Genomic DNA, 15,319 nt, shown 5'->3' with positions numbered 1-15,319 from the left:
CTTTAGACGAGCAATTGTTCGAACTAAGTTGGTTACCGTGGTTCTTCTGCGGCTCATTCTCCTCATTACTCATTTTTAATACAATATGCTTTATTTTTGAGACATTGCGGGGCTGCATCGAACGACTAAGTAGCTAGACCAAGGTGCGTGTTATAAAAAGGCAGGTGCGAAATGGACAGATAAAACTATCTAAACTTATAAAATAACAAACTAAAACAGGTATAGCAGATGGTGTATAATCATAAAAAGAGTTTATTAAGGGGTAAACTCGCTGTAATTAAAGTGATGTATTTAAAATTATATGATTTTGCTGCTTAAAGAAATAATTAAATCATATAAATTTTATGCTAACTAGTGTCATGTAAATTCTCTTTTAAATATTTCATGCTTTACCTTGTTCGATTTTGCTGTTCAATAAGTGTATGAAAATATAATCTATGGCTACAAAAACTTTACAGATTTTTCCAGAATATAATAAAAAACTAGAAACAAAACGAATTTTGAATAGTGATAATATTTTAAATTTTGACTTAAGTTTTTCGAGTTCAAGACTATGACAATTTATACTTCTTTACAATAGATTCTCAGATAATGTTTAAAAAGCTAAATTTCTATTATTAAAAAAATAAACCTTTTTTTTGCTAAAGCTTACTACAATGTGAATGATATTATGGAATATAGGACACAGAACAAACTTTAGAATTATTTGTTTGTCTCAAAGTCATTTTAATATTTATTAATATGTTTTAATTTAATTGTGTTTAATTTCATATTATTTCTATATCTGAGTTAATTTCACCTGTTCTTCTCAAGTCTGTGATATTTATCATCCGAACAGGTGGGAGAGACTTTTCCAAGTCTACCTATTCGCCATATATAAACGCCTTTACAATAGCTCCTTAGATAATGTTCAAGAAGCTTCTATTGCTAGAATTTAAAAAAAATAGTTTGTGAGCCAAAGGTTACTACACTGTTAATAACTTAACAGAAGATAACACAGCTATTGTTATATTGATTAATGAAATTTAATTTAATATGTTTAATAATGAATCATTTCAAAAAATTTATGTATAGTCCCGTCCCTTTCGCCAGGTTTTCACAAGTCCGTGGCATTTATCAGTGAACAGTGGTTATCTTCGTGTCAATAAGATATTCATGTTGAATTATGTAATTTCTCAATTTTGCTGTTCCTAAAACATGTTTATAGCGCAGGAAAATTCTAATCACACTGTGAATCAGAAGCTAAATGAATCTAAACTTTGTGTGGCTGGGATCCGACTAAATATTTGGAGCCTTACTTTGTATCACTTTGAAAATCTTCGTACTTAGTAATCTTGCCGGACTAATGACTTGAGTTATCCGAACCATTTAGTTTTTTTAAGATCCTGCACAAATAATTTGCGTTAATTTCAATCCCAGGGTAATTTAACATTAGATTATCTTACTGTCTCTCATTTGGCACAACGTTACGGTATTTTTTTTGCAAAAATATGGTTAAATTCTTTGCTCTTTTTTATTTGGATTATTAGTCAAACGAACAATCTAAGGCTGTACATCGAATATTTTTATTATTATGTTATCTGTTGGACGATGAGCACAAGGCTTGTACTATATCATTGCTATTTAAACAAGTCTTTATCAAAAGGCCCTCAAGTGTTTACCCTAAGCTAACTTAAAGGCAATTGTCTTTATAATTTAAGTTAGGTCTAATTCATGGAATATCTACAGGACAATCGCTTACAACTGCTAAAAGCTTTAAATTTGTGAATGTACAGAATATTAGTCTTAAAAAAGCCTTAAAGTTCTTTCTATACTCTGCATGATGTGATCACTCTGAAATATGGTACAATATTTTTTTTATTTCAATGGACAGGTCAATAATTTCGGGCGATACAAGATACCAGGGCAAATAGTAAACAATGATTAATTTGAATAAATTCTAATCTAAATTTTGACGACGCTTTTTATTATTCTATTATCAATTCATTATTTGTTATTTCAGAAACTGTTGATTTTTGATAAAGTGTACTATAAATTAATTAACAGCAAATGAGCTATACATTCACCCCTTGCGTTTTTATAAAAAAACCGTGATAAATGTAACAGAAGAAATCTTCTAATTAAAAAAATTAAACAATCTGAGACTTAATTATAACACTGACTGAAGACTTAATTATATATAGACATGGACGCAAATATTAAGTTTAATATACCTGGTTTGCAAATATGAACCATTATTGCTTACATTGTAGTCTTGTGTATATAGTTTGGAACGATGTTAGCTGGTAAATATTTATTTTAGAATATCAAATGCTCGCTTAATATTTGGCCATGTTTCATATTAATATGGTAAATATAAATTTTACTACTCTTTTGGTTGTTTAACTAAGTAAACATTACATAATAAATTACCTTTTTCGACCGAAATGTTGAACATGAGTAACATAATAAAGGTCATGAAATTCTATATTTTAACCATTAAGGTAAATTCATCCGAATCTCGTTACACTAACGATGTATACACGAATCTTTAAATATCTAGATGTTATGTTTAAATGTTTATAGGTAATTATTAAATATTTTGAGCAGTGGCCCAGTGGTAGAGGACTCCTTGCAAATGTAGGACGCAGGTTCGATTTCCGGGATACAATCTTATATATAATTCACACATTGTACGTTAAATATATAGGATTGTCGCTGCTCATAAACAAGTTTCCAGAGGATGAGTAGCAGCGTGTTCAACGTAACTTAATACCACGCTGTGATCGCCAACCCGCTTTCAAAGCATTCCGATTATCGTATCTCGCAGTGGGCAGTTATGAGCTGAAACAACGACGAATATTAATCTATTATTATTATTAAATATAATATTATTGGAAACTAGTTATTAAAGGGAAAACACATACATATGTTGTGGCCACATCTTGGTTAAATTTAACTATTAAGGGTTAAAGAACAACTGATGGGAGATACAGACGGACAGTTTTGTCGTTTGAACTGCCAAATAGCTGGAAATTTTTCGGACATTGTTACATTGACAGTTTAATTTTAGAATTTCTGAAACTGTTTTGTTTTAGAATTGTGCTGTATTCACTATAATTATGTTATATATTTCGACAAATCTGACATCACTCTTTTAAAAATCTCTCCTGCGCTTATTTAAATATTTCTTTAACAACATTTATTATTGTTAAAGATAATAAAAGGAGTTAGGTGTCATATACTAAAGCTTCTACGTTCTTTTTGATAATATATATGCAAGGTGATTGTTTATAGGTGTAAAAGATTTAAAGGGGTAAATATATAACCTCATTTGTCAACAAAAAGCTATATAGCTATTCCCAATCTAGAATATAGTGATCATTTTGAAATACGAAATAAATGTCATATATATTTTTTTACTGTAAACCTTGGTTCGGTACAAAATCTGCTGACAACTACAATATGTAGTACAACGATATGTAGTAACAGAAGAATATGTAGTAATCAGACTTTTGAAAAAGCTTTTTCTTACTATATTATTAATACGTTATTCATTATTTCTGAAACCGCTGATTTTTGAAAGGTTGTACCACACATTAATTGACGGCATGAGCGATACATTTATTTGTTAAATGCTATTACGTATAACTATGCAATCTATATTAATAAACATCAATGATTTAAAAATATTTTGAAATTAGTTCGTCTTTTATTTCACACTGGCCTGCGTTTCCTGATCTAGTTGGGTTCTCAGTATAATTCGAAACTATATGTAACTAGAATTCATTCCTTGCCTACATGTAATTTTTATGTCATAAAATGATAAACTGTTGACGTTTTTGGTAATAGTTACTACGAAAAATGTCTATATATATTATTCATGTTATTTTATCATAACTTTACATATTTTATCGATCATTTTTTAAAGTAAAACAGTCGTCAAGTATGTATCACTCTTGCCTGCTTAAGCACGTCTTATTTTTTACGTGATACACAATGAAACCTTAGTCATACATTCTACATTGACTCGTTAGTAGAGAATCAGCTGGTGGTTGTTTTTTCGTCCTTACACGTGCTACTAAGTTTTTATAGCACCGACACTGTAATGAAGCGTACATTCGGAAACGACCGGCGCGCCCTGGCCAGGATATCCTGTTTGAAAATAAAAGACAACCCCACACCTTTACATTCATATGAAATCCCAACATCAACCGATTTTAATCTCTATTACGAACACTGTTGAATGAAATTAGGCTGAGAATTTTTAGTGCGTAGCGTTTAAAACAGACGCCTGTTCGGTATAAAATAAACCGGGTTTCTAATTCGATTATTTCCCTGGAAAAGGGTTTCATTTTGTGTAATATCATAAAGTTTTTTTTTCTCTATATTCATTGAAAAGAAACGCTGGTTTTGTTAAATAAAGAAAAGTTATTTCCTTTTTACAAATATTGCTTAATTTAGTTTCCTGTCTTTGATTGTTCTGATAGTAAATGCTTCTACTGCTTTATATGTTTAATTCTAGTATTATTTAAATTTACGTTATAATTTTAAACAGGATTTAAATTATATCAAAACGCAAATATTTCTTGTGCGCCATTATATTAAAACGTCATCACAGAGAGATTTCTTTGTTGCCAAATAATGATGGAAGATATATTAAATTTGGTTAATTTTCTTTGCATTACATACATTATAAATAAAACATTACTTTAAATGGCTAATATTTTAAAACAATTTCTAGGTTGCGAAGCATGCGAAGCAGATTTTTATAACATTCATTTTGAATGCATAACCAATCACACCCGCCTTGCCAATAACATCTATAGCAGCAAATTAGAAGTAGACTTCTTTATAATCGTAATTTTACTAACGAGCATGTTTATTTAAATCATAATGGCTATTTAAAAAAAAAACAAGTTAGATTAACATTTAATTCAAAAGGTAACCGTGCCTTTTAATGAAATTATAAGGAGTGAAACAATGACAGAAAATTATGACATACAAGTAGACATCAGTCTGATATGCAATTTATATTTTATATATATAATTAAATTACTTATCCACCATTGAGCTTCATTAACAAGTTATATTAATTTTTTTATTTATAAACCTCGTAAAATACGTTTAAATAAATATTTATTTTATTAATATATTTTAGTTTATTAAAGTCGATGAATATAGAATTATAAATCCATTTATTAATCAAAAATTTTCTTTCAGAGAAGGATGACATAAGCCGATTTTTGTTAAAAAAAATTCGCTTTGATATTGTTGTCCCTATCTTCATAAGCAAAAAATGATACTATATAACACATGTTAGACACACACACACTGCCCTTATCATTCGTTCCCTGTATTCAAACTCATTCACCGCCGGCAGCTGGCTTACGAAACTCGTTCACCGATCCGCGAGTTAGTATAGCGCTGACCGCCAATGAAGTGATTGTGTTCGTACGCATGCGCTGTGGTCTCTAACCTCAAATTGAACTGTCATATTTACGTACGTAAATAAACAAGTGATCTTATTGTTTCGTGCCTTTATTATAAGTCTGTGTAATATTTTTCTAATAAGAAATATTTCGATTAAATATACAGATACGTGACAATTTAGTGAATAATTACTGGTGCAAGGAATTTGCGATTGTGAGTAAGTATAGTCTTTTGTTTTTTTCCCTGCACACCGGTCGGACATGGCTTTGATTTGTTTTTGTATAGCAATTTGAAAATTATATACGACCGTACATCTATTACAATAAGTTATTTCATTGGAATAGATACATATAAGATTAAAATATAGGTTTTAATACAAAAATGATTGATTAGTCTAACGTACTTGACCCATTATGCACTGCTTTTAAGATTTTCAAATTTTATTGTTTTATTTAAAATGTTCTATAGTTGTGTAAGTCATAACTAATTTTAATATATGTAGGAAAATAAACTTTTTTGTTTTAATCGTAAATTTGTTAATAAGTGCATAATTTCATGCAAAGCATTTTGTGTTATCTTACGTAAATTTAATTTCAAGAAAAAATCATGTAGTCTTATGTAATAAATTTAGTTTAACTAGTATTCTGTGATAAATTCTTTATTAGTGGCTATTTAGCTACTAAATAGCTATTTTGCAAGTAAACAGCTATTTAGCTGTTTAGTAATTCGTACTAGTTATAGCGTGCTAGATCAAATATATTACTAAGAAAGTAATATTAAAAAAATAACATAATTCATATTACTGTACATTTAAGAAAAGCTGACTAATTTATGTTGGTTGCTTTGCTTTCTTTAAAAATTGGTATGATGAATCATCGAATCATGATAGCATATTTTCCTTGATAAAATTGTTGTCATATTTTAAAAATTTTTGCTGGATTTAATGGGACAGAACCTAAATTTTAATTTAACAGTAATGCTTGGTAAGCAGTAATTGAAAGTGAGTAAAAGTGGGTTCGGTAGTATTTTTGGCGCAGAGAATAGTTATTTTTTTTAACTTCACAGTAATAGTAACACTAATAAATGAAGCAACAATGAAAAATGCTTGTATGTACACGTGTATCCTTGTTGATACTTTGACATTTCTTTACAAAGAACCAAAGTTATGAATAGGTAGATCAGCCTATTATTATTATTATTATTAGTATGATGAAATAAATAACAATTGTAATTCAAAAATACAAAGCAAGAAAAGGTCATAAAAGCTCATTTAAATGAGAGTTCCGGCGTCTACATAAGTAACTAAAAAGTTGCTAACCGGCAACATTATTTGTCGATGACAAAACAAATTCGAAAGACTATAAAAAGAAGATACGACTAAGAGAAGGTACAAACGGTAGCAATAGTAGAGGTAGTAATAGAGAAATGCCATAATCAAATTTTACTTCTTTTGCACAGAAGATCGAATTACCCTGACTTGCTAGTGTATTATGGTGTTCCGATGCGAAGATCTTTATAGAGGTCTTAGTATCCTATGGATCTATGAGGAAAGTAATGGAAAACTTTTAGTCTAGTTCTTTTAAAAAGAGAGGCTTTTTTATTAAGAATCTGTAAGACGTTTCTACAATCCTCCGACATAAAACAAACTGAGATTTGGCTCTCTCCGACAAACAATTGAAATTCGGAATGCAAAACGAGCTACACAGTGACAGCTAAAGCCAAGGTCATCTCTTGGAGGTCCTTGTGTCCTGTCAATCCACGGTGCGTACGTCGTAGCGAACTAAGTGATTCTTCTTCGTATTTTCAGCCGCTAGACGTCCACTGCAAGGAATAGGTTTCCTCGAAAGATCAGCAAGATGACCGGTCTTGCATTGCCCGCATCTAGTGAATTTCCGCGTCTTTAAAAATGTAGATCTAAGAGGACCTATCGGGACTCACACGCCGCGTCCAAGGATTCGTGGTCGCCGCTCGAGTACCCCAAAAGCGATCGATTTTACGAGCGATTTGTTTAATTAATTTAGTGAAATCGCCTAATTAAAAAAAAAAAACGTATTTTTTTGATTAGGGGATAGTTGATTGTCCTCGGTGGAGTCTAGAGCTTATTAATTTTAATCAAGGCGGTTTAAATACTTATATTTGCCTTATATTGCCTTGGCAATCTGCATATATATGAATGAATCTCTGTTCGCCTTGATTACACACATAACTTTAGAAAGTTTTAATCGATTTCATTAATATTCCTAAGTTCCCTAATAGTTTGTAGAAGTATCTTAAGGAAAAAGATAAAAAAAATTTCAGAAAAAATAATGACAGTTGAACTTTTGCCTACTTGACAGTTCGCAATTAACTTCGTGCGTATGATAATTTACTATTAACTTCGCCCGTTGCAAATTTATATTGTTGTTTGATCTGCATTGGTAAGTAAATAAATGTATCTATTTCATATTTAATCTATCAAAAAGAGATCACCTTGGCACATTAGGGTATATTATTCGCTTTATTCTATTGGAGTGTTGCATGTGTTGTTTGGAACAGCAAGTAAAATGTTAAAAGTAATAAAGAGATAAAAGCCATTGAAATTTCCCCCGGTGCCGTCTATGATAACTTCCTAGCTTTGAAAATACTTTATTATTATTTCTGGTTAAACGAAACAATTTATCTTTCTATCTTCTTTTGCAAAAGTGATAAATTGCTGATTCATAGCTGTGTATTATCCCATTGTTATCTTGTTGGGTATAAAAAAATTTCTGGAATCGCCGCTGTATCCAACAGCGCCTTTATTTCTGCACGTTTGAACTCATAATTAAGTATATAAAGATATGCGAATTAATATAATAAGGTAAGAAAGGGTAGAAATGGGATTATAGATTAAATGAAGTGATTTGATGTTTACATCTTAAATAAACGTTAATTTCAGATTGTTTTTAAGAGATGTAATATTTTCTCTTTTAGAAAATAATTTAATTCCATTGTTGTTAAAATAATACTTAAATTTTATTTTTATCACGGATTTTTTTTAAGTTTACCACAACTCTTAAAGCTTTGTGCAATTTACAATGGCAAGAAGGTCGAGTATAATTGTGGGCATTCGGACAAAAGTGTTATGAGCAGGTAAACACGTCGCAGATACTTGTCGCGCCCTCCAGATAAGCTAAATACTGACTTCCTGCTAACTATGGTGGCCACGCGTTCACGTGTTTCAAAAGTTATAAATGTAAACGTGTTTTCTATGATCTATTTGCTTTTTTTCTATTTTTAAAATTCATTGAAAGTAGTCTAAAAAAAATTAAAAGTCTAAAAAATTAACAATAATTCTATTGCGATACAAGTTTATTTCTTTAATCGTTTTATATATATAATTTATGTATGTATAGTTCCAATGTTTCCTCTGTTTAAAAGAATGATAAAAGTACATTCAAAATGTACACATGAATACGGCAGTATTTTATATATTATATTTATAATAACTTGAATGTCCCGGACTTATTTAGAAATAAAACAAACAGACAAAACGTAATTGTATTTTGAAAAGACTTTTTGTGAGCAATTGTTTATCTATATTTGTGTCTCTAAATAAAAAAAAATGTTGTTAAACATTTATGGTTCTTTTATAATCTGTTAATTGTGGATATTATTAATTTATTACGCACGCAGTTATATAAAAACTATTAACCGGTTGACATTATATCGTTACTAACATAACGTTCAAGGAACAAGGAGTTTTTCTCACATCTCATTAAAATTAATAGTTGAGACGTGACTCAGACAGCTCCGCTGTATATGTACATACATTTATGTTTTATATTTGTTGATTAAGTCGAATACCGATGGACATTTGACCGATTGTCAACATGCGTTATAACAAAAACCTTTAGGAATGTTTGCACCGGCCGCCCCATTGGTCATTATATCTACGAACAAGAGCCATTCGAAGTAAAACACTTCAGTTCTACACGGCAAAGTTTAAATAGCTTAGGTGTATAACTACTCTCTTCTAAAGTGACATCATCAATTTATTCGACGGTTAGCTCTAACTAGAGCTTTAGGGGGGGGGGGGGGGGCACGAGTAAACAGGTAGTGCGCCTTGCTAACGATTTTTTTAATATTTAAATTCCTTATTTTTTCCTTAAAAACATTGTCAAGGGATAGGAAAGGTGTATAAGACATTATGAACTTCAACTTTCCGAGAATTAGGGTGCCCCCAAAAAGAAGTGACAAAAAATATATCTGTTTGTAATTGAAATATCATGAATAGTCCAAAATAAAGTCTTTATATTATAAAACGTCATCGTGGTTAGTTAAAAGCGTACTTTTTTTTCTAGATACCCTGGTCAAAATTAAAGTAAAGATTTCACCGAAGATGCAAAGGTACTGGACGTCATTTAAAAAGAGAGATTCTAATAGCCTAGATACTTTGATCTTAGTCTTTTAGATGTGAGAGATTTAGAGTCCTGTAGGTGCTTATTCTAGATTTTTATGGAGTAAATAAACTCGAGTTTGGTTGTATTATTAATTTAAACATATTGGAAAGTCAAGTATTAAGGGAAACTCCGTGAAGTGATTAGGCGCATATGCCCCCGTAAAAGATTTCGGTTGTTCGTATGTCCATATGATTGAAGGGTGACTGAGAGTGCTCAATTTTGGCTCGATTGCTTATTAATAGTGTTGCAATATAAGGGCTTTTAGCTAGGTTGCACTTGTAGTAATGTAGGTAAGTTAAAGTGTTGCCAAAACCGCTGTACAACGCCTTGGGTATATTCAGCGAGGTGATACTCTTACTACAGAGCGATAACGGCTGGTACTCCTTTCTGTGACGCACTAGACCACCTTTGTCAATAGTGAAACGAGTAAAACATTGAGATAACAATTTTAATCTGACGGGTTGATTTTATATTTTATTTTGCATACCAAAGATTAGAGTTAAATTATAGCAAAAAAGGTAAAAACAATAAAATAATTAATAAGTAACGAAGCTTCATACGGAATCGTCTTAATAAATCCTTTTACTTCTAGTTAACAGGTTTGTCGGTGTTGGCCATATGAAGGAGATTTATTACATTGCCGAAAAAAACAGACGAGTTAGAAATAAATTACGGCCAAGGAACACCATTTACTCTTCAGGGGAAAAATACGGTTCGTACTTTATCGCATTGCGGATAAATAAAAAATTACTGCCGCGGCACGGGTAATGAATAATTTTGGCTTAAATATGCCCATGAGAAGTGTGAAACGCAATGATAATATGTTAAAGAGTTTTTATTTTCGTTTAAATTTCTTTGTCAAAGTCAATATCTACAAAGGGTTTCTAATAAACATGCAATATGTTAATAATAAGCATTTCCTAGAAAAAAAAAGTTACTCTCTATGTCCAAGGCGGATGTTTGAAATTTTCGATCAAGCAAGATTTTTATTTTGATCGCCGGAAAAATGGATCGACGGTGATCACAACGCCGCAGTCCTATGCGCTAGTTCCAAATCAAGATCGAACACAGCGAAGATGGAACAGACAGCGTAACATAGTACGCGACAAACTTTTCAAAATGGGTTACAATCCTCAACAGCGACGCATACGAAACAGGAAGCAGTAGAAAATAAAACTACCGTTATTTCTGATATTATAGTACAACGGCATAAAATTAGTATAAATAATTGACGAAAATTATTTTAAATGTGCCGAAAGTATTAAATGATAAATCTATTTGGTATGGTTGAGAAGCAAGAAATTACAAATTAAATCAATTTTATATCATCTATTGTAATTACTAACAGCAAATACGCCTTTTCAGAATACTATTATAAAATAAATTTAAAAGTATTTTCAATACACGATGTCTTATGTAGATCTATAAGAATAGCTTTTGCAGTGACGAATTTGTTTATATGACATCGGCTAATTCTAAAACAATGTATGTATTTTTCCAAAGTTTAAACTACACTCTTTGTAAAACGTGTGATTTCGTCGAGACGTTTATTTATATTCCAAAGATTTGCCCAAAAATAGTTTTCGTTAAATAACGAACTCAGAGCCCCCACGCGTGAGTACGGTTCAACAACCGAATCGTAACTTCTCAACTCTAGTTATTCCAACCATAAAATATCACTGAGAAAGAGCTCTCCGTACGCTCGTAAATTATTGTAAGTGTGCGGGATAAATATCAAAAGAAAGGTAAAATAATCTTTCATTCATAATATCGGAGGCAGGTAGCGAATTTTGAAGTACCTGGCCATTACCGTGACAAATTCTTTAAGTTGTGTAACCGATTTATTTACAATTCGAAGACAATGGATTACGGGCCGTTCAAGTGTCCCCTTGTTCGCACTATACGTACGTCACTTCATACTTCCTTCGTTCATTCATTGAGTTACACTTATTAGTGCCAAGAATTAATGAATGAATTCTGTAATATTTTCAAAATATACCTGTTTTTTGACGGATTTTTAATATTGCCCTCTTGCCATGATTATGTAAATTAGTAGGAGTAGATTGTAGATGGCGCATAGACTTATCCTCCAGGGCTCCCACGGGAGTTTCAGCTTGGGCTACTTTCTACTACTGAGCTCTTAGATCGCTTAGTACTCGTGGCACATGTGTGTAGGTTTAGTATATACTTAAGACGCGTTTAGCATTCCGCGCCGAGCCTCCTTCTAATTGGTTGTATCTATGTACAATTTTTAAATATGACTTAGAGTTAATCTATTATTAGAATACCGCAATTTATATCAATGCCGCGCTTACTTATCCCTTAAATTCGATAGCAGCAACGGATTGGGTTATGGTTAGGGCAAGGGGAAACACACTAAACGCATTTTGAATGACAACCCAACTAGTTGTTCACTCGCAGGGTACTTTGCACTGAGACATTCCATGAAGCGTATATCTTCGCGACCTGCATACTCGGTGAAATAAAAAATGTGGACGGGTTTTTGTAATGTTTACTTTCACATTACTACATACATAATTACTTATAAATTCCTTCACAATATTATATGATATTTATAAAAGTTTTGTATACTACAAAGTAATATAAATTTTATATTTAATATACCTCAAATAACTAATAAGGTGTATAGTGAGTGATACACAAGAGTGACTCATTTGAGAAAGATATAATAAGCTTATCTTATTTTAATAGTTTAAAATAGACTTCTGGTAGTATGCTAACGTGAATTCTGCAGTGGATAAGGGAGAATAAGTTCATATTATTGCAGTGTCTTTAAAATTGATGTAAGGCCTTTAGATAGAAAATAACGCGTTCACATGTAAATGAAATGTAAAAAGGCATGGCCACACTAGCGGCAGTGGCGTTGACTTCACCAGTCATCGCGGGCTCGGCCTCGACCCCCGTGAGTCTAAACGCTGTATTTTTAGTTTCATTGCATACCTAAATAACAGAACTAGTGATTCAGAGCTAGTTATACATGTACGTAGGCAGCTATTTGTACGTTGTGAAGTTTATGGTTGTTTAAATGTGTTACAGTATGACTAATTTTGCGTTAAACTTTTCCACTTCATCATTTAACTTGGGCGACATTTTCCAGATGAGACGAATAGAAGCTTACTGTGTAATACAAAAACTTGAACTAAGATGAATTAGATAAATTGAGTTTTTTTATAAGCGAATGTCAATGTAATGTCGCTGTCGAACCATGAAGGCACTTGTATCACTGATAAATGATTGTAATAATTAAAATAATAGTCATTTGACACACATATGCAATTATAATTGTAATAGCTGTCCCTCGACCCTTTTTCGCATGGTCTCAACCATTTATTTAATATAGAGAAAAGTATTAAATTTTGTTATTTAGTTGCCGCCTTTAAGTATTAGTTTAAATATTACTTAACTACCCAAACTAAATTATTTTTGTGGAGGTCACTTTGCAAAATCCGTTCTTAGCTGACTTCTACTTAGTGAAACAGATATTCGAACTAAATTTCAAGTCTCCAAGCCATACGGTACTAAAAATATCGCGATAAGCCAGCGCATAGGTAAAAATTTTTTATTTTTATTCATGATATTATTTTGCTCGTAAAAAAATAAACGTTTTTTTAGTTTTAATCTATTACACATCTCTTCTGCATCTCTGTCCCTGTCTTTTTTTTGCTATTATGTGTTAAAAAAAACACTGAACATATGTAATGTTTTATGTAAACGACATTAGTAAGAGGAGAAAGTGTAGAAAAATAAAGCGTGTGTTTAACTTGACACATTAAGTGAAACAGTACTTCTATTATTATTAATGAACAGTTTTTGTCAGTCTCATTAAGGGTGGACTGAATTCTTTTAAACATTCTCTACCTGTACAACTATTGGAGAATTGAAAAGTTTTAGAAACTTAGTCATAAAAACGAAATCGTTTCTTAAAATTAATATAATTTAATACTATAAATGAAAATAAATTAAACACCTTGGTTTCTAGACTGTAACAAATGTGAATCGATGCTCACAGACACACGCGAGATACATTACCCTCCTTTTACGGTGTGCGTTCTTTCAACTTTCCATACTTATTTTTAATTTGATAGAATTTAACGTGCGAGTTAAAATTAAAACGTAAACTCTACCGCGCGTGTTCGAACCTAGAGCTACTTTTTAAGTTAAACATTTGACGTTTATGTTAATCTCTGCTACTTTAATAGGTACCGGGTCGTCTTTAATGTTTAAGCATTAATGTTAACTTGGTTTTTATTTACTTTAATGATCCAAGTTATCAGAACGACAATTTAGTGATTATACACGTTGACTGTACTAACTTTAAAATGGTCCATTTGCTGTTAATTAATGTATAGAACCGCCTGTCCAAAAATCAATGATTTCAAAAATAATAAATAAAATAATGATTATATAATAAAAAAAGCGCTATTACATGTTTAAATTCATTATTGTTAATTATCAATCCCTGCAGACTTTGTAGATGAGGCCTCTCGCATTTCAATAAAAAAATTAAATGTATTATATAAAAAATTAGAGTAAATATTACGGTTGTTCTTGAAGATTGATGCATAAATATTAGCACGAATACAAACTCAAGATCGGTTATTTGCATAAAAGTGCTTTTGAAGATCGTCGCAAACTTGAAAGCGTTTTGTCTGCAGACATTGAAGGTTTGTTGACTTCGTCTTGAAATATTTACCCAGTGTTCCATAAATAAAACATATTAGCCTATATGTGTATGATATTTTTGATCTATTTCATTGTCATAAATATGTAATAAATTGTAAATAAATTAATAAAGTAAATGTATATCAGTCAAAAGTTTTGTACGTTGTAATATATAAGACGTCAGTTGTATTCGAATGACGCGTCTGACGAAAGGAGGCAAGTTCAAGAGCTGTCTGGCGGGGCACGAGCTCGTCGCTTTGTTGCTCGGGTTATATCAATCACGTCGTGTAATTGTGTTGTTGGTTATGATGCACGGTGAGCGAGAAGACTGAACATTATTATACTCAAAGGAGAGATTCATATATTAATTAAATACTTTAAGGATCTCAGCGATGTGAAAATAAAACTGTGATAACCCATTAAAGCGAGTAATATTTCGATTTATTACCTTGATTGAGTTTGGATTAATAAACGCTACACTTTCTTGTGACTGATTGTTACCTATTTTAAGCTCAAACCTCGATCATTGTAGCAATGTGGTTTTTATATTTAAAAACAATAGTTTATTTAATTAAACCGTCGGACATTGTTACTTCAATGATTATAGTTATATTAACAGAGTGTTCACTTTTGAAAATAATATCAAAAACAATTTTGTGGCTTGAATAAGTTTTTTAATAAACAAAAGAACAAATAAAATATTATTTTGTTCATTATGTTACGTCCATATCGACAAAAAATACGCCTGCTAGCTTCTTTAGCTTTGGAACTCTCGACATTTATATGTTTCACTTTAATTCAGA

At 31.3% G+C, this 15,319-nt stretch overlaps 1 protein-coding gene across 1 annotated transcript in view; it reads left to right on the top strand.

The window, feature by feature from the left end:
• Window positions 1-5,400: 5,400 nt before the first annotated feature.
• Window positions 5,401-15,319, top strand: part of LOC137918831 (MOXD1 homolog 1-like) — a 92,556-nt gene continuing 82,637 nt past the window's right edge. Inside the window, exon 1 of the mRNA XM_068761750.1 lies at window positions 5,401-5,629. The gene's annotated coding sequence lies outside the window, so the exon portion shown is untranslated. The remainder of the gene's footprint in view (window positions 5,630-15,319) is intronic.

This window comes from Battus philenor, unplaced genomic scaffold (genome assembly GCF_028537555.1).
Source record: "Battus philenor isolate CCGP_79_NKW_IND1 unplaced genomic scaffold, ilBatPhil1.0.hap1 SCAF_15, whole genome shotgun sequence".
Classification (NCBI taxonomy): Eukaryota; Metazoa; Arthropoda; class Insecta; order Lepidoptera; family Papilionidae; genus Battus; species Battus philenor.
This window is presented reverse-complemented; position numbering and strand designations above follow the sequence as displayed.